The sequence below is a fragment of the Salmo salar genome, chromosome 07 (assembly GCF_965601325.2).
Source record: "Salmo salar chromosome 07, fSalSal1, whole genome shotgun sequence".
Taxonomy (NCBI): domain Eukaryota; kingdom Metazoa; phylum Chordata; class Actinopteri; order Salmoniformes; family Salmonidae; genus Salmo; species Salmo salar.
Genome location: NC_138297.1, coordinates 65,589,745 through 65,613,607, shown reverse-complemented (window position 1 = coordinate 65,613,607; position 23,863 = coordinate 65,589,745). Strand labels below are relative to the sequence as shown.

General features: G+C 44.0%; 1 protein-coding gene across 2 annotated transcripts in view; it reads right to left on the bottom strand.

Moving 5' to 3' along the window:
* LOC106597855 (protein Wnt-5b) overlaps positions 1-23,863 on the bottom strand; it is a 215,347-nt gene that overhangs the window by 92,289 nt on the left and 99,195 nt on the right. For both annotated transcript variants that reach the window (XM_082977954.1, XM_082977953.1), the window contains exon 2: positions 870-961. The gene's annotated coding sequence lies outside the window, so the exon portion shown is untranslated. The remainder of the gene's footprint in view (positions 1-869; positions 962-23,863) is intronic.

Genomic DNA, 23,863 nt, shown 5'->3' with positions numbered 1-23,863 from the left:
CTTTACCTCTCTCCACCTCCTCATCCTCTCTCCACCTCCTCGCTCCACCTCCTCTCTCCTCTCTTTACCTCTCTCCACCTCCTCATCCTCTCTCCACCTCCTCTCTCCTCTCTTTACCTCTCTCCACCTCCTCATCCTCTCTCCACCTCCTCATCCTCTCTCTACCTCCTCTCTCCTCATCCTCTCTCTACCTCCTCTCTCCTCCACCTCTCCTCCCTCCTCTCTAAGTCTCCACCTCTTTCCACCTCTGTTTTACAGCGCCTGCAGTTTAAAGGTGTTGCTGACTTACAGTAGAAACGCTTTGATGTTTTCACTGGCCTTCGGGGGTTGTGTGTGTGTGTGTGTGTGTGTGTGTGTGTGTGTGTGTGTGTGTGTGTGTGAGTGTGGGTGTGTGTGTGTGTGTGTGTGTGTGTGTGTGAGAAGCCTATAGGGGGTTGTGTGTGTGTGTGTGTGTGTGTGTGTGTGTGTGTGTGTGTGAGAAGTCTATAGGGGGTTTGAGTGTGGCAGGGCTTTTATCAGAGCTACAGGAGCTGAAAAAAATCCTGGCCTCCGGAAAAAGCATTTGGCGTGGCTGCCGTTTGATTGCAGGCTGGGGCCCGAAAGACCAAAAGATCTGGCTGGAGGTGTGTTGTAACTGTGTGTGCATCCCAAATTACACCCTTTTTCCTCTATAGTGCACTACTTTAGACCAGGCCACATAGGGCACTACACAGGGAATAGGGGACTATTTGTGAAGCAGACTGTACAACTGAAATGTATATTATTTGTGAAGAGGGAAGTTAGCGAAAGAGGGGTGAGATTCTTGTAGAATTTACTGTTGAGACTAGAGGTGTGTGTGGACAGTAGTTAGAGAGAGAGAAGTAACTTACTGTATAGGCCTGGGTTAGGCTAGCAGGAGCACAAGTAGGGAGTGGAGGAGGGAGGAGGAAAGGTGACGTTGCCTCTCCCTAATGTCTGATCCCTGGAAAAAGAAAAGCAGAGGAATTTGTGAGTCACTATTTGACTTTGGACTGCTAAAAGTGAGTGTGGCGTGCTAAAATCCAGGCTGAGGCGAGAGGAGACAGGCTCGTTAGGCAGGCAGGTTCACTATAGAAACTTGCTGCCTGTACCAGAGATATAGATACACAAACTTGCTGCCTGTACCAGAGATATAGATACACAAACTTGCTGCCTGTACCAGAGATATAGACACACAAACTTGCTGCCTGTACCAGAGATATAGACACACAAACTTGCTGCCTGTACCAGAGATATAAATACACAAACTTGCTGCCTGTACCAGAGATATAGACACACAAACCTGCTGCCTGTACCAGAGATATAGACACACAAACTTGCTGCCTGTACCAGAGATATAGATACAAAAACCTGCTGGCTGTAACAGAGATATAGACACACAAACTTGCTGCCTGTAACAGAGATATAGATACACAAACTTGCTGGCTGTAACAGAGATATAGACACACAAACCTGCTGCCTGTACCAGAGATATAGACACACAAACCTGCTGCCTGTACCAGAGATATAGACACACAAACTTGCTGCCTGTACCAGAGATATAGACACACAAACTTGCTGCCTGTACCAGAGATATAGACACACAAACTTGCTGCCTGTACCAGAGATATAGACACACAAACTTGCTGCCTGTACCAGAGATATAGACTCACAAACCTGCTGCCTGTACCAGAGATATAGATACACAAACTTGCTGCCTGTACCAGAGATATAGACACACAAACCTGCTGCCTGTACCAGAGATATAGACACACAAACTTGCTGCCTGTACCAGAGATATAGACACACAAACTTGCTGCCTGTACCAGAGATATAGACACACAAACCTGCTGCCTGTACCAGAGATATAGATACACAAACTTGCTGCCTGTACCAGAGATATAGACACACAAACCTGCTGCCTGTACCAGAGATATAGACACACAAACTTGCTGCCTGTACCAGAGATATAGAAGTTCAGTTACTGTGTTATTGGGCCAGTTTCCAGGACACAGATTAAGCCTGGTCCTGAACTAAAAAGCATGCTAAATTTAAGAATCTCTCTTTAAATAGCTTTTTAGTCCAGGAATATAGGCTTAATTTGTGTCTGGGAATACAGACACTGTGTCATTGGGCTGGTTTCCCAGGCACAGATTAATCCTTGTCCTGGTCTAATGGAGAATTTCATTGTCAATGAAGAAATACCTTTTTAGTCCAGAACTAGGATTAATCTGTATCTGGGAAACCAGCCTTTAGAGTTGACCCCCCCCAGCAGTTACAGTGTTATTGGGCTGAGTATCCTAGACACAGATAAAGTCTAGTCTTTGACTAACACAACACTATTGGTTTAATGTTGCCCTGGAAACCAGTTCATACTATGTCTCAGAGCTGAGCCCCCTCCCAGTCTAGGTTTCAACCCTCAGTCAGACAGGGCTAGGCTGGGATATTACGAGTAGGATTTCCAGGCTCTGGTAATGATATCCAGATGAGATTTGTATTTAGCCATGTTCACACATTGGTGACATTTACAGTCTCAGATAATATGGAGAGGGCCTTCAGAAAGTATTCATACCCCTTGACTTATACTACGGTTTGTTGTTACAGCCTGAATTCACAATGGATATATATATATATTTTAAATCTCACCCATCTACACACAATACCCCATAATAAAAAAGTGAAAACATGTTTTTTGACATTTTTGCAAATGTATTGAAAATTAATTTCCAAAATCGAATTTACATAAGTATTCAAACCCCCTGAGTCAATACATGTTAGAATCACCTTTGGCAGCGATTACAGCTGTTAGTCTTTCTGGGTAAGTCTCTAAGAGCTTAACATACCTGGATTGTACAATATTTGGCAATTATTATTTTCAAAAGTCTTGCCATAGAATTTCAAGCCGATTTAAGTCAAAACTGTAACTAGGCCACTCAGGAACATTCAATATTGTTTTTCTGAAATGTGAATTTGTCTCCCAGTGTTTGTTGGGAAGAAGTCTGAACCAGGTTTTACTCCCTGTGCTGAGCTCTATTACGTTTATTTTGAATCCTCCCAAAACCTCCCTAGTCCTTGCCAATGACAAGCATACCCATAACATGATGCAGCCACCACCATGCTTGAAAATATGAAGAGTGGTACTCAGTGATGTGTTGTGTTGGATTTGACCCAAATATAACACTTTGTATTCAGGACATAAAGGTCATTTCTGTGCCACATTTTTTTTTACAGTTTTCCTTTTGTGCGTTATTGCAAACAGGATGCATGTTTTGGAATATGTTTTATTCTGTACAGGCTTCCTTCTTTTCACTCTATCATTTAGGTTAGTATTGTGGAGTAACTACAATGTTGTTGATCCATCATCAGTTTTCTCTTAACACAGCCATTAAACTCTGTAACTGTTTTAAAATCACCATTGACCTCATGGTGAAACCCCTGAGCGGTTTCCTTCCTCCCTGGCAACTGAGTTAGGAAGTACGCCTGTATCTTTGTAGTGACTGGGTGTATTGATACACCATCCAAAGTGTAATTAATAACTTCACCAGGCTCAAAGGGATATTCATTGTCTGTTTTTTTTATTTTTACACATCAACCAATAGGTGGCCTTCTTTGCGAGGCATTGGAAAACCTCCCTGGTCTTTGTGGTTGAATCTGTGTTTAAAATTCACTGCTCGACTGAGGGACCTCACAGATAATTGTATGTGTGGGGAACAGAGATGAGATAGTCACTCAAAGATCATGTTAAACACTATTATTGCAGAAAGCGTGAGTCAATGCAACTTATTATGTGACTTGTTAAGCATATTTTTATTCCTGAACGCATTTAGGCTTACCATAACAAAGGAGTTAATACCTATTGACTAGAGACATTTCAGCTTTTCATTTTTTATTAATTTGTAAAATGTCTAAAAACATGATTCATCTTTGACATTCTGGGGTATTGTGTGCAGGCCAGCGACACAACATCTCCACTTAATCCATTTTTTAATTCAGGCTGTGACCCCAAAACATTTCGAAAAAGACAAGGGGTGAATACTTTCTGAAGGCCCTGTATTTCAGGAAGGTTACTGTAAAGATGATTTACTGTAGACACATAGAGAAATCACATACTGACCCAATGTTATTGTCAGAAGGTTACTGTAAAGATGATTTACTGTAGATACATAGAGAAATCACATTCTGACCCAATGTTATTGTCAGAAGGTTACGACAAAGATTACTAGATGTATAGCAAAAACAATATATATGTACTACTACTGAGTAAAAAAAAAAGAAAAAATATTTTGTTTGAAATGTGTATTTTGCTGTATAAATTATTTTTAAATGAAAGTAAGGACAAGAATGGCATCAAATTGTCAGACAATAACACACATCACAATACCCCATAATGACATCACAATACCCCATAATGACATCACAATACCCCATAATGACATCACAATACCCCATAAAGACAAAGCAACAACAGCTTTTTAGAAATGTTGCAAATTTATTACAAATAAAAAACTGATATCACATTTACATAAGTATTCACAAACTTTACTAAGTACTTTGTTGAAGCACGTTTGTCAGCGATTACAGCTTTGAGTCCTCTTGGGTATGACGCTACAAGCTTGCCACACCTGTATTTGGGGAGTTTCTGTCAAAGATGTCGTAAGAATTGGACCAAGGTGCAGCGGGAACGTGTATGCACATCTTCTTTATTATATAAAAAGAAGGAAAAAACAAACAAAACACGTATACAAACGCAACGAACGACACTAACAGACCTGTCAGGCGAACAGACACTAAACAGTCGACAACTACCCACAAATCCCAATACAAAAACACCCCTATACATAGGACCTTCAATCAGAGGCAACGAGGAACAGCTGCCTCCAATTGAAGGTCCATCAAAACCCTAAACATAGAACTAAAAGGACTAGACTAGAACATAGAAATAACTAACATAGAACATAAACCAACAAACCCCGGAACACATAAACCAAACACCCCTCTACCTAAATATATAGCCCGAACCACATAAAACCAAGACCCCCTGCCACGCCCTGACCAAAATACAATAACAAATAACCCCTTTACTGGTCAGGACGTGACAGTTTCTCCCATTCTTCTCTGCAGATCCTCTCAAGCTCTGTCAGGTTGGATGGGGAGCGTCGCTGCACAACTATTTTCAGGTCTCTCCAGAGATGTTGGATCTGGTTCAAGTCCCAGCTCTGGCTGGGCCACTCAAGGACATTCAGAGACTTGTCACGAAGGCACTCCTGCATTGTCTTGGCTGTGTGCTTAGGGTCGTTATCCTGTTGGAAGGTGAACCTTCGCCCCAGTCTGAGGTCCTGAGCGCTCTGGAGCAGGTTTTCATCAAGGATCTCTCTGTACTTTGCTCCGTTCATCTTTGCCTTGATCCTGACTAGTCTCCCAGTTCCTGCCGCTGAAAAACATCCCCACAGCATGATGCTGCCACCACCATGCTTCACCATAGGGATGGTGCCAGGTTTCCTCCAGACATGACGCTTGGCATTCAGGCCAAAGAGTTCGATCTTGGTTTCATCAGACCAGAGAATCTTGTTTCTCATCGTCTGAGAGTCCTTTAGGTGCCTTTTGGCAAACTCCAAGCGGGCTGTCATGTGCCTTTTACTGAGGAGTGGCTTCCGTCTGGCCACTCTACCATAAAGGCCTGATTGGTGGAGTGCTGCAGAGATGGTTGTCCTTCTGGAAGGTTTTCCCATCTCCACAAAGGAGCTCTGGAGCTCTGTCAGAGTGACCATCAGGTTTTTGGTCACCTCCCTGACCAAGGCCCTTCTCCCAAGACTGCTCAGTTTGTCCTGGCAGACGGCTCCAGGAAGAGTCTTGGTGGTTCCAAACTTCTTCCATTTAAGAATGATGGAGGCCACTGTGTTCTTGGGGACTTTCAATGGTATAGATATTTTTTGGTACCCTTCCCCAGATCTGTGCCTTGACACAATCCTGTCTCGGAGCTCTACGGACAATTCCTTCTACCTCATGGCTTGGTTTTTGCTCTGACATGCACTGTCAACTGTGGGACCTTTATATAGACAGGTGTGTGCCTTTCCAAATCATATCCAATCAATTGAATTTACCACAGGTGGACTACAATCAAGTTGTAGAAACATCTCAAGGATGATCAATGGAAACAGGATGCACCTGAGCTCAATTTCGAGTCTCATAGCAAAGAGTCTGAATACTTATGTAAATAAGATATTTCAGTTGTTTATTTGTTATAAATTTGCAAACATTTCAAACCTGTTTTCGCTTTGTCATTATGGGGTATTGTGTATAGATTAATGAGGAAAACAGTTCATTTAATTGATTTTAGAATAAGGCTGTAATGTAACAAAATGTGGAAAAAGGGAAGGGGTCTGAATCCTTTCTGAAGGCACCTTTATATGCTCAGAGTTTCTTCTTTACTGCACCTTGTTTTACTAGATGTACAACAGTGTTATTACCTGTAGCCTACTAGTCATCTAATAGCAGTATAACTGTCCTGGTCCCCTCCTCCCATCTGCTCTACAGCCTTCTAATACACAGTGGTCAGCTCAGAGTCACACAGGTGCATAATAGAAGGTCTGGGTGTCTGTTTTACAACGAGAGGAGAGAGGACGGCTTAGCATGGACTGTCTGTATTACCTGTACAGTGCTTGTTTGTGAGGAGGGAGAGCTAGTGGGAGACAGAGTGAGAGGTAAAGACAGACAGAGGGAGAAACAGGAAGAGACACAGGGAGAGACGGACGGACGAACGGACGGACGGAGAAAGGCTTGCCCTTTATGGTTGTGAGGTCTGGGGTCCGCTCACCAACCAAGAATTCACAAAATGGGACAAACATCAAATTGAGACTGCATGAAGAATTCTGCAAAAAATATCGTCCTTGTACAACGTAAAACACCAAATAATGCATACAGAGCAGAATTAGGATGATACCTGCTAATTATCAAAATCCAGAAAAGAGATGTTAAATTCTACAACCACCTAAAAGGAAGCGATTTCCAAACCTTCCATAACAAAGCCATCACCTACAGAGATATGAACCTGGAGAAGAGCCCCCTAAGCAAGCTGGTCCTGGGGCTCTGTTCACAAACACAAACAGACAAAAATATAATTACTTGACACATTGGAAAGAATTTACAAAAAAACAGAGCAAACTAGAATGCTATTTGTCCCTAAACAGAGAGTACACAGTGGCAGAATACCTGACCACTGTGACTGACCCAAACTTAAGGAAAGCTTTGACTATGTACATACTCAGTGAGCATAGCCTTGCTATTGAGAAAGGCCGCCGTAGGCAGACCTGGCTCTCAAGAGAAGACAGGCTATGTGCCCACTGCCCACAAAATGAGGTGGAAACTGAGCTGCACTTCCTAACCTCCTGCCAAATGTATGACCATATTAGAGACACATATTTCCCTCAGATTACACAGATCCACAAAGAATTACAAAACAAACCCAATTTTGATAAAGTCCCATATCTACTGGGTGAAATATCACAGTGTGACATCACAGCAGCAAGATTTGTGACCTGTTGCCACAAGAAAAGTTCAACCAGTGAAGAACAAACACCATTATAAATACAACTCATATTTATGTTTATTCATTTCCCCTTTTGTACATCGTTACAACACTGCATATATACATAATATGACATTTGAAATGTCTTTATTCCTTTGGAACATTTGTGACTGTAATGTTTACTATTAATTTTATAATGTTTATTTCACTTGCTTTGGCAATATTAACATATGTTTCCCATGCCAATAAAGCCCTTTTAACTGAATTGAATTGAATTGAATTGACAGACAGACAGACAGACAGACAGACAGACAGACAGACAGACAGACAGACAGACAGACAGACAGACAGACAGACAGACAGACAGACAGACAGAGAGAGAGACAGACAGGAGAAAGGGAGAGGCAGACAGGAGAAAGGGAGAGGCAGACAGACAGACAGGAGAAGGGGAGAGACAGACAGGTGAAAGGGAGAGGCAGACAGGTGAAGGGAGAGGCAGACAGGAGAAAGGGAGAGACAGACAGGAGAAAGGGAGAGGCAGACAGGAGAAAGGGTGAGGCAGACAGGTGAAAGGGAGAGACAGACAGGAGAAAGGGAGAGGCAGACAGGAGAAACAGGAGAAAGGGAGAGGCAGACAGGAGAAAGGGTGAGGCAGACAGGTGAAAGGGAGAGACAGACAGGAGAAATGGAGAGGCAGACAGGTGAAAGGGAGAGACAGACAGGAGAAAGGGAGAGGCAGACAGGAGAAAGGGAGAGGCAGACAGGAGAAAGGGTGAGGCAGACAGTGAGAGTCAGCTAGGAGCCAGTCTCTCTGCCAGGACCAGGTGTGTGGACAGTCCAGTGGTCCCAGAGGACCTCCTATCATCTCCTATTGATACGATCCTATTGATCCAGCCTGTCGCCCTTTAGACCAGTGGACACAACATGGACCGAGGCTGGACACAAGGCGGTCCATAGGGGTTTGATGGCCACTCTACAGAAGGGTCCTCATCACAGTGTCTGTGAAGGGTTGATGAGACACGGTCCGGCCACAGCATAGTCTGTGGGGCCTTTGGAGACACAACAAGGTCCAAAAGATAAACAGAAGGGGTATTTTAACACAAGTCCTGGCCAGTTTCTTGTGTGTGTATGCGTGCGTTTGTGCGTCTGTGTGTGCGTGTGCGTGTGTGTATCGGGGTCAGCCAGCTCTCCTCTGGGAGGTTGTGACAGTGTTTGACTGGTGTCATGTGACCTGACGGGGCCCAGGGGCAGGCTGGGAGGCCCAAGCTGTCAGGGATCTGATGCCTCCGAGGGGTCGACCAGACTCACCTCGCGCCACACACACAGACACACAGAGTCTGTCTTCTGCTGCCCCTGCTCGATGGCTCCAAGCTGTCAAAACAGTCTCTCTCTCTCTCTCTCTCTCTCTCTCTCTCTCTCTAGTTAAAGAGCTTTGCTAGTCTCTGCAGGTTCCCTGGTTTATTTGGTTTACAGTACTTTTTCTCTGCTACTACCTCTGTTTTTGTTCTCCCCCTCTCTCTTCCCCCTTTCTCTCCCTGTGTCTCCCCCCTCTCTCTTCCCCCTTTCTCTCCCTGTATCTCCCCCTCTCTCTTCCCCCTTTCTCTCCCTGTATCTCCCCCTCTCTCTTCCCCCTTTCTCTCCCTGTATCTCCCCCTCTCTCTTCCCCCTTTCTCTCCCTGTATCTCCCCCTCTCTCTTCCCCCTCTCTCTCCCCGAGTGACAGGTCTGCTGTACCAGTTTCCTCCATTGGTCTGTACTGTATGAAGTGACTGGTCTGCTGTACCAGTTTCCTCCATTGGTCTGTACTGTATGAAGTGACAGGTCTGCTGTACCAGTTCCCTCCATTGGTCTGTACTGTATGAAGTGACTGGTCTGCTGTACCAGTTTCCTCCATTGGTCTGTACTGTATGAAGTGACAGGTCTGCTGTACCAGTTTCCTCCATTGGTCTGTACTGTATGAAGTGACAGGTCTGCATGTTGTCCCAGGTAAAGCCAGGTAATGCCAGGTAACGCCAGGTAACGCCAGGTAACGCCAGGTAAAGCCAGGTATCGCCAGGTAAAGCCAGGTAACGCCAGGTAACGCCAGGTAAAGCCAGGTATCGCCAGGTAAAGCCAGGTAACGCCAGGTAACGCCAGGTAAAGCCAGGTAAAGCCAGGTAACGCCAGGTAACGCCAGGTAAAGCCAGGTAATGCCAGGTAACGCCAGGTAAAGCCAGGTAACGCCAGGTAACGCCAGGTAACGCCAGGTAAAGCCAGGTAACGCCAGGTAACGCCAGGTAAAGCCAGGTAACGCCAGGTAAAGCCAGGTAACGCCAGGTAAAGCCAGGTAACGCCAGGTAACGGCAGGAAAAGCCAGGTAACGCCAGGCAAAGCCAGGTAAAGCCAGGTAACGCCAGGTAAAGCCAGGTAAAGCCAGGTAAAGCCAGGTAATGCCAGGTAACGCCAGGTAAAGCCAGGTAAAGCCAGGTAATGCCAGGTAAAGCCAGGTAACGCCAGGTAAAGCCAGGTAAAGCCAGGTAACGCCAGGTAAAGCCAGGTAAAGCCAGGTAAAGCCAGGTAACGCCAGGTAAAGCCAGGTAAAGCCAGGTAAAGCCAGGTAACGCCAGGTAAAGCCAGGTAAAGCCAGGTAAAGCCAGGTAAAGCCAGGTAAAGCCAGGTAAAGCCAGGTAAAGCCAGGTAACGCCAGGTAAAGCCAGGTAAAGCCAGGTAACGCCAGGTAAAGCCAGGTAACGCTACACCTACACACCACACAGGTGTGTTAATGGAATGGAAGTGAGGGGCCGAGTGACTCCGCAACACATCAACGACCACAACAACAACCCGTTTCTGAGGAGAAAAGACAGCTGGGATAGCAGGATTGGATGCACTTCGGTGACTAAAAGCAGATGTTTCTGTGTTAAAAGACACTGACCTAAAACACAATACCATATGAGACAAAAACTCAGTATAAACATATTGATATACACTGACTGTACAAAACATTATGAACACCTGCTCTTTCCATAACAGACTGACCAGGTGAATCCAGGTGAAAGATATGATCCCTTATTGACGTCACTTGTTAAATCCACTTCAATCAGTGTAGATGAAGGGGAGGAGACAGGTTAAAGAAGGATTTCAAGCCTTGAGACAATTGAGACATAGACTGTGTATGTGTGCCATTCAGTGGGGTAGGCGCACTGGTTTGTGTCAAGAACTGCAACGCTGCTGTTTTTTTTACGCTCAACCATTTCCTGTGTGTATCAAGAATGGTCCACCATCTAAAGGACATCAAACCAACTTGATACAACTGTGGGAGTCAACTCGGGCCAGCATCCCCGTGGAACGCTTTCTACACCTTGTACAGTCCATGCCCCAATGAATTGAGGCTGTTCTGAAGGCAAAAAGTGGGTGCAACTCAATATTAGGAAGGTGTTCCTAATGTTTTGTCCACTCAGTGTATACAGTGCATTCAGAAAGTATTCAGACCCCTTGACTTTTTTCACATTTTCATACGTTGCAGCCTTATTCTAAAATGGATAAAATATTTTTTTCCTCATTAATCTACACACAATACCACATAATGACAAAGAAAAAACAGGTTTATAGATTTTTTGGCAAATTTACAATAAACAAAAAACAGAAATAACATAAGTATTAAGACTCTTTGCTATGAGACTCAAAATTGAGCTCAGGTACATCCTGTTTCCATTGATCATCCTTGAGATGTTTCTACAACTTGATTGGAGTCCACCTGTGGTGAATTCAATTGATTGGACATGATTTGGAAAGGCACACACCTGTCTATATAAGGTCCCACAGTTGAAAGTGCATGTCAGAGCAAAAACCAAGCCATGAGGTCGAAGTGTCCGTAGAGCTCCGAGACAGGATTGTGTCGAGGCACAGATCTGGGGAAGGTTACCAAAAAATGTCTGCAGCATTGAAGGTGCCCAAGAACACAGTGGCCTCCATCATTCTTAAATGGAGGAAGTTTGGAACCACCAAGACTCTTCCTGGAGCTGGCCACCCGGCCAAACTGAGAATTTAGGGGAGAAGGGCCTTGGTCAGGGAGATGACCAAGAATCCGATGGTCACTCTGACAGAGCTCCAGAGTTCCTCTGTGGAGATGGTAGAACCTTCCAGAAGGACAACCATCTCTGCAGCACTCCACCAATCAGGCCTTTATGGTAGAGTGGCCAGACGGAAGCCACTCCTCAGTAAAAGGCACATGACAGCCCACTTGGAGTTTGCCAAAAGGCTCCTAAATGACTCTCAGACCATGAGAAACAAGATTCTCTGGTCGATTGAAACCAAGCTTGAACTCTTTGGCCTGAATGCCAAGCATCATGTCTGGAGGAAACCTGGCACCATCCCTATGGTGAAGCATGGTGGTGGCAGCATCATGCTGTGGGGATGTTTTTCAGCGGCAGGGACTAGGAGACTAGTCAGGATCAAGGCAAAGATGAACGGAGCAAAGTACAGAGAGATCCTTGATGAAAACCTGCTCCAGAATGCTCTGGACCTCAGACTGGGGCGAAGGTTCACCTTCCAACAGGATAACAACCCTAAGCACACTGCCAAGACAATGCAGGAGGGGCTTCGTGACAAGTCTCTGAATGTCCTTGAGTGGCCCAGCCAGAGCCCGGACTTGAACCCGATCAAACATCTCTAGAGAGACCTGAAAATAGCTGTGCAGCGACGCTCCCCATCCAACCTGACAGAGCTTGAGAGGATCACAGAAGAATAGGAGAAACTCCTCAAATACAGGTGTGGCAAGCCTGTAGCGTCATACCCAAGATGACTCAAAACTGTAATCGCTGCCAAACGTGCTTCAACAGAGTACTGAGTAAAGGGTCTGAATACATGGAAATGTGATAGCAGCTTTTTTTATTTGTAATAAATTTGCAAACATTACTAAAAACCTGTTTTTGCTTTGTCATTATGGGGTATTGTGTGTCGATTAATGATGGAAAAAAAATATGTAATCTATTTCAGAATAAGGCTGTAACGTAAGAAAATTTGGAAAAAGTAAAGGGTTCTGAAAACTTTCCCGAATGCATTGTACTGTGTTACTGACCGACAATTTGATGCCATTCATGTCCTTACTTTCATTTAAAATAATTAGTACAGCAAAATACACATTTCAAACAAAATACTTTTTTTTACTCAGTACATATACAGTATATATATATATATATATATATATATATATATATATATATATATATATATATATATATATATGAATATAGTATTTGCTAAATTAGCATTGGGTCAGTATGTGATTTCTCTATGTATCTATATAATCTTCACAGTAACCTTCAGACAATAACATTGGGATTCTGAATATGTCTTTTACTTAGCAGGTGGTAAATAATGACCTCTTTCACCAGTTCTCCTCTCTTTAGCAGTGACATATTTTAACGTATTTGTGAATGTAATGTACAGATGTAGGATCTTAATTTGATCAATGCAGGCCATTTTTAACTGGTAGTGTATTTGAGGTTTAAAAAGACTTCTAAAGTTTGTAATTTCCACATAGAAATTTCTGACTTGATTTCCCCTTACGAAAAACACCTTCAAATATGTCCATTAATTATAATCCACATAATAATTTACATTTCGTATACTGCAGGATTATTTTCCTGCTGTAGCAAACTGACTCAAATTAAGATCCTACATCTTTCTCCCTCTCTCTCCCTCTCTCTCTCTCTCTTGCTCCCTCCCTCCCTCCCTCCCTCCCTCCCTCCCTCCCTCCCTCCCTCCCTCCCTCCCTCCCTCCCTCCCTCCCTCCCTCCCTCCCTCCCTCCCTCCCTCTCAAATCAATTCAAGCCAAAGGACTTTATTGGCATAGGAAACATATGTGTACATTGCTAAAGCAAGTGAAATAGATAAACAAAAGTGAAATAAACAATCAAGTGTAATGTAAACATTACACTCAAACACGTTTCTAAGGAATAGTGACCTTTCAAATGTCATATTATGGCTATGTATCATGTTATAACCATGTGCAAATAGTTAAAGTAAAAAATAAATAAACATAAATATGGGTTGTATTTACAATGGTGTTTGTTCTTCACTGGTTGACCTTTTCTTGTGGCAACAGGTCACACATCTTGCTGCTGTGATGTCACACTGTGGTATTTCACCCAATAGATATGGGAGTTTATCAAAATTGGATTTGTTTTGTAATTCTTTGTGGATCTGTGTAATCTGAGGGAAATATGTGTCTCTAATATGGTCATACATTTGGCAGGTGGTTAGGAAGTGCAGCTCAGTTTCCACCTCATTTTGTGGGTCTCTCTCTCTCTGACAGAATGAGGGTGAGAAGCCCGGAGCCCCTGAACTATGGGGCGGCTACAGCCGTATGGTAGACACGAGGCCTGAGCCAAGACTGGCTACTACCCACAGAGTGTGTGTAAGAGAGAGAGAATGTGTGTGGATTGAATATTAGTGTGCAGTATATATGTACAGTATGTTATGTAGTGGTAGACAGTCTATATCTAACTGTGGGAAGAGCTTCATATGCTGTGTGTTTCAGATGGTTTAGAATGGATAGATGGAAACATGTTATTATAGAGGGGGAAGGAAACATGTTATTATAGAGGGGAAGGAAACATGTTATTATAGAGGGGAAGGAAACATGTTATTATAGAGGGGGAAAGAAACATGTTATTATAGAGGGGGAAGGAAACATGTTATTATAGAGGGGAGAGGAAACATGTTATTATAGAGGGGAAGGAAACATGTTATTATAGAGGGGGAAAGAAACATGTTATTATACAGGGGAGAGGAAACATGTTATTATAGAGGGGAGAGGAAACATGTTATTATAGAGGGGAAGGAAACATGTTATTATAGAGGGGGGAGGAAACATGTTATTATAGAGGGGAAGGAAACATGTTATTATAGAGGGGAAGGAAACATGTTATTATAGAGGGGGAAGGAAACATGTTATTATACAGGGGAGAGGAAACATGTTATTATAGAGGGGAGAGGAAACATGTTATTATAGAGGGGAAGGAAACATGTTATTATAGAGGGGGGAGGAAACATGTTATTATAGAGGGGGAAGGAAACATGTTATTATAGAGGGGGAAGGAAACATGTTATTATAGAGGGGGGAGGAAACATGTTATTATAGAGGGGGAAGGAAACATGTTATTATAGAGGGGGAAGGAAACATGTTATTATAGAGGGGGGAGGAAACATGCTATTATAGAGGGGGAGGAAACATGTTATTATAGAGGGGGAAGGAAACATGTTATTATAGAGGGGGGAGGAAACATTCTATTATAGAGGGGGGAGGAAACATGTTATTATAGAGGGGGGAGGAAACATGTTATTATAGAGGGGGGAGGAAACATGTTATTATAGAGGGGGAAGGAAACATGTTATTATAGAGGGGGGAGGAAACATGTTATTATAGAGGAGGGAGGAAACATGTTATTATAGAGGGGGAAGGAAACATGTTATTATAGAGGGGGGAGGAAACATGTTATTATAGAGGGGGAAGGAAACATGTTATTATAGAGGGGGAAGGAAACATGTTATTATAGAGGGGGGAGGAAACATGTTATTATAGAGGGGGAAGGAAACATGTTATTATAGAGGGGGGAGGAAACATGTTATTATAGAGGGGGAAGGAAACATGTTATTATAGAGGGGGGAGGAAACATGTTATTATAGAGGGGGAAGGAAACATGTTATTATAGAGGGGGGAGGAAACATGTTATTATAGAGGGGGAAGGAAACATATTATTATAGAGGGGGGAGGAAACATGTTATTATAGAGGGGGGAGGAAACATGTTATTATAGAGGGGGGAGGAAACATGCTATTATAGAGGGGAGAGGAAACATGTTATTATAGAGGGGGGAGGAAATATGTTAATATAGAGGGGGAAGGAAACATGTTATTATAGAGGGGGAAGGAAACATGTTATTATAGAGGGGGGAGGAAACATGTTATTATAGAGGGGGGAGGAAGCATGTTATTATAGAGGGGACGGAAACAGAACATGTTAGTATAGAGGGGAAGGAAACATAACATGTTAGTATAGAGGGGAAGGAAACAGAACATGTTAGTATAGAGGGGAAGGCAACAGAAGATGTTATTATAGAGGGGAAGGAAACAGAACATGTTATTATAGAGGGGAAGGAAACAGAACATGTTAATATAGAGGGGAAGGAAACAGAACATGTTAGTATAGAGGGGAAGGAAACAGATCATGTTATTATAGAGGGGAAGGAAACTGAACATGTTATTATAGAGGGGAAGGAAACAGAACATGTTAGTGTAGAGGGGAAGGAAACAGAACATGTTATTATAGAGGGGAAGGAAACAGAACATGTTATTATAGAGGGGAAGGTAACAGAACATGTTATTATAGAGGGGAAGGAAACAGAACATGTTAGTGTAGAGGGGAAGGAAACAGAACATGTTATTATAGAGGGGAAGGCAACAGAACATGTTAATATAGAGGGGAAGGAAACAGAACATGTTAGTATAGAGGGGAAAGAAACAGAACATGTTATTATAGAGGGGAAGGAAACATAACATGTTAGTATAGAGGGGAAGGAAACAGAACATGTTATTATAGAGGGGAAGGAAACAGAACATGTTATTATAGAGGGGAAGGAAACAGAACATGTTAATATAGAGGGGAAGGAAACAGAACATGTTAGTATAGAGGGGAAGGAAACAGAACATGTTATTATAGAGGGGAAGGAAACAGAACATGTTATTATAGAGGGGAAGGAAACATAACATGTTAGTATAGAGAGGAAGGAAACAGAACATGTTATTATAGAGGGGAAGGAAACAGAACATGTTAATATAGAGGGGAAGGAAACAGAACATGTTATTATAGAGGGGAAGGAAACAGAACATGTTATTATAGAGGGGAAGGAAACAGAACATGTTAATATAGAGGGGAAGGAAGCAATGTGTTCCTCTGTGTGCTTGTGTTTGGGAGGTATCTGATCTGACTGAGTAGGGTAAAGGATGAATAAGTGCTGAAAGCAGTGTGAACAGTGTGTGTGTCTGATGGTTGAGATTGACACAGTGAGAGAGTGAAAGAGGGGCTGAGAGATGGATGACAGAGAGGGAGAGAAAGGCGGAGAGAGGGAGGGAGGTACTCTGCAACCTTTCAGACTAATCTCTACTAACATCTCTTACTCCTCTCTCTCTCTCTCTCTCTACCCCCCCTCTTTCTCTCTACCCCCTCTTTCTCTCTCTCTCTCTCTCTCTCTCTCTCTCTCATTCTCTACCCCCCCCTCTCTCACTCTCTTTCCCGACTTATAGTTATAGCCCATTACTGGTCTGGACCCAGTCAGGAACAACTCTGGGCCCTAGTTATAGTTCTAGCCCATTACTGGTCTGGACCCAGTCAGGAACAACTCTGGACCCTAGTTATAGTTCTAGCCCATTACTGGTCTGGACCCAGTCAGGAACAACTCTGGGCCCTAGTTATAGTTCTAGCCCATTACTGGTCTGGACCCAGTCAGGAACAACTCTGGGCCCTAGTTATAGTTCTAGCCCATTACTGGTCTGGACCCAGTCAGGAACAACTCTGGACCCTAGTTATAGTTCTAGCCCATTACTGGTCTGGACCCAGTCAGGAACAACTCTGGGCCCTAGTTATAGTTCTAGCCCATTACTGGTCTGGACCCAGTCAGGAACAACTCTGGGCCCTAGTTATAGTTCTAGCCCATTACTGGTCTGGACCCAGTCAGGAACAACTCTGGGCCCTAGTTATAGTTCTAGCCCATTACTGGTCTGGACCCAGTCAGGAACAACTCTGGGCCCTAGTTATAGTTCTAGCCCATTACTGGTCTGGACCCAGTCAGGAACAACTCTGGGCCCTAGTTATAGTTCTAGCCCATTACTGGTCTGGACCCAGTCAGGAACAACTCTGGGCCCTAGTTATAGTTCTAGCCCATTACTGGCCACTATACAATAACCCATAAATACGACCAAACAATAAAAGTCTACATTGGGATTATACAGTAATGAAGAAAGCCAACGACCCAAAACAGGGAATGTTTCCTTTGTTAAAGTTGAAGGCCTGTTTAGACTGATCCCATGCAGGGCTGGCTAAAATATTCCCCAGTCTTCACATTTACAATGCGTCCCATACAACCCTGTTCCCTAGTGCACTTCTTTTTAACCAGGGTCCATAGGGTTCTGGTCATTAGTAGTGCACTATATAGGGGATATGGTTACATTTGGGACGCAAACTCAACAGACCCAAGGCCAGAATGGCAGACGACAACATATTCAAGGCACAAGGAATGTGCTGTGTACTTGCAGAATGTTGTCATTTCTCTCCCTCCCCCTCTCTATTTCCCTTCTTCACTCACTGCCCCTCTCTCCGCCTCTCCCTCTCTCTCTCTCCATCCTCTCCGTTTCTCCACCCTCACTTTCCCTCTCTCTCCCTCTCTCTGTCTACCCTCTCTCTCCCTTTCTCTCTCTGTCTCTATCTCCATCCTCTCCCTCTCTCCACCCCCTCTGTGTCTCCGTCTCTCTCTTTCTCTCTCTCTACCCTCGCTCTCTGTCTCCACCCTCTCTCTCCGTCTCTCTTTCCACTGTCTCTCTCTCTCTGTCTCTCTCCACCGTCTCTCTCTCTGTCTCTCTCTCTCTCTCTCTCTCTCTCTCTCTCCACCGTCTCTCTCTCTCTCTCCACCGTCTCTCTCTCTCTCCACCGTCTCTCTCTCTCTCTCCACCATCTCTCTCTCTGTCTCTCTCTCCACCGTCTCTCTCTCTCTCTCTCTCTCTCTCTCCACCGTCTCTCTCTCTCTCTCCACCGTCTCTCTCTCTCTCCACCGTCTCTCTCTCTCTCTCCACCATCTCTCTCTCTGTCTCTCTCTCCACCGTCTCTCTCTCTCTCTCTCTCTCTCTCTCTCTCTCTCTCTCTCTCTCCACCGTCTCTCTCTCTCTCCACCGTCTCTCTCTCTCTCTCTCCACCATCTCTCTTTCTCTCTCTCCACCGTCTCTCTCTCTCTCTCCACCATCTCTCTTTCTCTCTCTCTGTGGTGGCTAGCTGTAGGACACAGCAGCAGCAGCGTTATACAACAGGAAGTGAAGCTGGTCTCAGGAGCTTTGAGACAAATAGACCGGTTTGATCAACTTTAAGAGCTCTCTGCCAAGAGGAGACCTCTCAATACAGCCAGTCTTATTTTGTTGGTGTGTGTGTGCGCCTGTCTCTCTCTCTCTCTGTGTGTGTGTGTGTGTGTGTGTGTGTGTGTGTGTGTGTGTGTGTGTGTGTGTGTGTGTGTGTGTGTGTGTGTGTGTGTGTGTGTGTGTGTGTGTGTGTGTGTGTGTGTGTGTGTGTGTGTGTGTGTGTGTGTGTGTGTGTGTGTGGCTCGCCAACAGGAGATGGAAGTAAAGGCTAACAGCTAGCTAGTCTCTCTCTTTCTCTGATGGAAGAAATGACTGTTGCTTCTATGTTTTTCTTCTCTCAGGTAACTGCAGATATATATGGGGGGTTGGAAATGATGCAGACAATTACATTGATGGAAGCAACAGTCTATTCGCTATATTAAGCTGATCCACCCCTTAAGAAACAAAATACTAAATAAAAACAATTATTTAAAAATGGAGATTTAAAAAAATATATATATATATATATATATATGTCTCAGAGAAAGACATTTTGTTTAACAAGTAATACCTTTTTTCTCAAAAAGGTAGGGGCCAAAATGATTACACTCCTACAGATTGTTATAAATAAAGAGGTGAAACGTTTAGTATTTGGTCCCATATTCCTAGCACGGAATGACTACATCAATACAAACTTGTTGGATTCATTTGCAGTTCATTTTGGTTGTGTTTTCAGAATATTTTGTGTCCAACAGAAATGAATGGTAAATAACGTAGGCTTTGGAGTCACTTTTATTGTAAATAAGAATAGAACATGTTTCTAAACACTTCTACATTAATGTAGATGCTACCAAGGCTACGGATAATCCTGAATGAATCCTGGATAATGATGAGTGAGGAAGTTACAGAGGGTCAAAGATCATTCCACCAAGACATGCTAACCTCTGTTATTGGTAATGGTGAGAGGTTAGCATGTCTAATTTCAGAGCCCACTGTATGTAGTCTAAGTTTCAATCCCAAATGGCACCCTATTCCCTTTATAGTGCACTACTTTTGACCAGAGCACTGTGGAGTCTAGTCAAAAGTGCACTATATAGGGAATAGGGTGCCATTTGGGACACATGCTTCTATAGGACTGCAAAGAAGCCTGCTGGAATGATGGTGTGATACATATCAGATGTGAGGAGGAGATGAGGAAGAGAGAAGATAGAAAAGAGGAAGAAAAGAGGAGCAGGATGAGGAAGAGAAGAGAGAGAGAGAGAGAAGAGAGCAGGATGAGGAAGAGAAGAAGAGAGAGAAGAGAGCAGGATGAGGAAGAGAAGGAGAGAGAGAGAATAGAGCAGGATGAGGAAGAGAAGAAGAGAGAGAAGAGAGCAGGATGAGGAAGAGAAGAAGAGAGAGAGAGAGAAGAGAGCAGGATGAGGAAGAGAAGAAGAGAGAGAGAGAGAGAGCAGGATGAGGAAGAGAAGAAGAGAGAGAGAGAAGAGAGCAGGATGAGAGAGAGAGAAGAGAGCAGGATGAGGAAGAGAAGAAGAGAGAGAGAGAAGAGAGCAGGATGAGGAAGAGAAGAAGAGAGAAGGACTGTTCCAGACTGGAGTTGGTTGATCCATGATGGAAGAAGTCCTTGTGTCAATGTGTGTTGAAACACAGTGTATTCATGGTTCTGGTTGCTGAACTGTATCCAGTAGATATGGATCAGACAACAGCAGTAACAATGGTAAGAGTGGGGAACTCCTCAGTGACTGGCATAGTGGCTTAGTTTCACATTAACACCTCATAGTCTCACACAGACACTGGTTATCCTTACCTCACAGTCACAGTCCACCACATACAGAGTATTAAACACTGGTTATCCTTATCCTGTTAGGGCTAGGGGGCAGTATTGACACGGCTAGATAAAAAACGTACCCGATTTAATCTGGTTACTACTCCTGCCCAGTAACTAGAATATGCATATAATTATTGGCTTTGGATAGAAAACACCCTAAAGTTTCTAAAACTGTTTGAATGGTGTCTGTGAGTATAACAGAACTCATATGGCAGGCAAAAACCTGAGAAGATTTCATGCAGGAAGTGGCCTGTCTGACAAGGTGTCGATCTTCTTGCCTCTGTTTATTGAAGACTGAGGATCTCTGCTATAACGTGACACTTCCTACGCCTCCCATAGGCTCTCAGAAGGCGGCAAAACGCTGAATCGTGGCTTTGCAGGCTCTGGCTGAAAAAAAGTAGCGCGTTTGGGTAGTGGCTGGTTACAGTACTGTGAGACTCAGGCGCGTGCCCGCGTCGACCGAATGCTTTGTTTTCTTTCCTCTGTTTACCTAAACGCAGATTCCCGGTCGGAATATTATCGTTTTTTTACGAGAAAAATGGCATAAAAATGGATTTTAAACAGCGGTTGACATGCTTCGAAGTACGGTAATGGAATATTTAGAATTTTTTTGTCACGAATTGCGCCATGCTCGTGACCCTTATTTACACTTCGGATAGTGTCTTGAACGCACGAACAAAACGCCGCTATTTGGATATAACGATGGATTATTTTGGACCAAACCAACATTTGTTATTGAAGTAGCAGTCCTGGGAGTGCATTCTGACGAAGAACATCAAAGATAATCAAACTTTTGTAATAGTAAATCTGACTTTGGTCAGGGCTAAACTTGGTGGGTGTCTAAATAGCTAAATAGCTAGCCGTGATGGCTGGGCTATCTACTCAGAATATTGCAAAATGTGCTTTCACCGAAAAGCTATTTTAAAATCGGACACCTCGATTGCACAAAGGAGTTCTGTATCTATAATTCTTAAAATAATTGTTATGTTTTTTGTGAACGTTTATCGTGAGTAATTTAGTAAATTCACCGGAGGTATGCTAGTTCTGAACGTCACATGCTAATGTAAAAAGCTGGTTTTTGATATAAATATGAACTTGATTGAACAAAACATGCATGTATTGTATAACATAATGTCCTAGGTGTGTCATCTGATGAAGATCATCAAAGGTTAGTGCTGCATTTAGCTGTCTTCTGGGTTTTTGTGACATTATATGCTAGCTTGAAAAATGGGTGTCTGATTATTTCTGGCTGGGTACTCTGCTGACATAATCTAATGTTTTGCTTTCGTTGTAAAGCCTTTTTGAAATCAGACAGTGTGGTTAGATTAACGAGAGTCTTGTCTTTAAAATGGTGTAAAATAGTCATATGTTTGAGAAATTGAAGTAATAGCATTTCTAAGGTATTTGAAAATCGCGCCACGGGATTACACTGGCTGTTGCGTAGGTGGGACGATTTCGTCCCGCCTAGCCCAGAGAGGTTATCTCACAGTCACAGTCCACCACATACAGAGTATTAAACACTGGTTATCCTTACCCCACAGTCACAGTCCACCACATACAGAGTATTAAACACTGGTTATCCTTGTCTCACAGTCACAGTCCACCACATAGCAGAGTACTAAACTATCGTCGGCAAAATCAAGAGCTGGAGACCCTGAGGTGAAGACAGAAGGTAATCCCATGACCCATAGTTTACTATTCCCTTCTTTGGGGAGGCAGGTAGCCTAGTGGTTAGAGCATTCGACGAGTAACCAGCAGGTAGCCTAGTGGTTAGAGCGTTGGACTAGTAACCAGCAGGTAGCCTAGTGGTTAGAGCGTTGGACTAGTAACCAGCAGGTAGCCTAGCGGTTAGAGCATTCGACGAGTAACCAGCAGGTAGCCTAGTGGTTAGAGCGTTGGACTAGTAACCAGCAGGTAGCCTAGTGGTTAGAGCGTTGGACTAGTAACCAGCAGGTAGCCTAGCGGTTAGAGCATTCGACGAGTAACCAGCAGGTAGCCTAGTGGTTAGAGCGTTGGGCCAGTAACCAGCAGGTAGCCTAGTGGTTAGAGCGTTGGGCCAGTAACCAGCAGGTAGCCTAGCGGTTAGAGCATTCGACGAGTAACCAAAAGGTAGCCTAGTGGTTAGAGCGTTGGACCAGTAACCAAAAGGTAGCCTAGTGGTTAGAGTGTTGGACCAGTAACCAGCAGGTAGCCTAGTTTTTAGAGCATTGGACCAGTAACCAGCAGGTAGCCTAGTGGTTAGAGCATTGGACCAGTAACCAGCAGGTAGCCTAGTGGTTAAAGGTTGCAAGATCAAATCCCCAAGATGACAAGAATCTGTCGTTCTGCCCCTGAACAAGACAGTTAACCCACTGTTCCCCTGAACAAGGCAGTTAACCCACTGTTCCCCTGAACAAGGCAGTTAACCCACTGTTCCCCTGAACAAGGCAGTTAACCCACTGTTCCCCTGAACAAGGCAGTTAACCCACTGTTCCCCTGAACAAGGCAGTTAACCCACTGTTCCCCTGAACAAGGCAGTTAACCCACTGTTCCCCTGAACAAGGCAGTTAACCCACTGTTCCCCTGAACAAGGCAGTTAACCCACTGTTCCCCTGAACAAGGCAGTTAACCCACTGTTCCCCTGAACAAGGCAGTTAACCCACTGTTCCCCTGAACAAGGCAGTTAACCCACTGTTCCCCTGAACAAGGCAGTTAACCCACTGTTCCCCTGAACAAGGCAGTTAACCCACTGTTCCCCTGAACAAGGCAGTTAACCCACTGTTCCCCTGAACAAGACAGTTAACCCACTGTTCCCCTGAACAAGGCAGTTAACCCACTGTTCCCCTGAACAAGGCAGTTAACCCACTGTTCCCCTGAACAAGGCAGTTAACCCACTGTTCCCCTGAACAAGGCAGTTAACCCACTGTTCCCCTGAACAAGGCAGTTAACCCACTGTTCCCCTGAACAAGGCAGTTAACCCACTGTTCCCCTGAACAAGGCAGTTAACCCACTGTTCCCCTGAACAAGGCAGTTAACCCACTGTTCCCCTGAACAAGGCAGTTAACCCACTGTTCCCCTGAACAAGGCAGTTAACCCACTGTTCCCCTGAACAAGGCAGTTAACCCACTGTTCCCCTGAACAAGGCAGTTAACCCACTGTTCCTAGGCCGTCATTGTAAATAAGAATTTGTTCTTAACTGACTTGCCTAGTTAAATAAAATAAAAATAAAAATGTTTAGACATTATAGACAGGGAGACAAGGGATGCATTCCCCAGCAGGTGAAAATACCCTGACTGTCAGGTCATCACCCCACACCGTAACCCTAACCCACACCACACAGAGCTTAGGACACCTGCGGTACACACACACACACACACACACGGCCATCTGCAGTCAACGTGGAGCTTAGAGGATTAGAGGCCCTTAACGACTGTCTCTAGATCAGTTTCCTCTC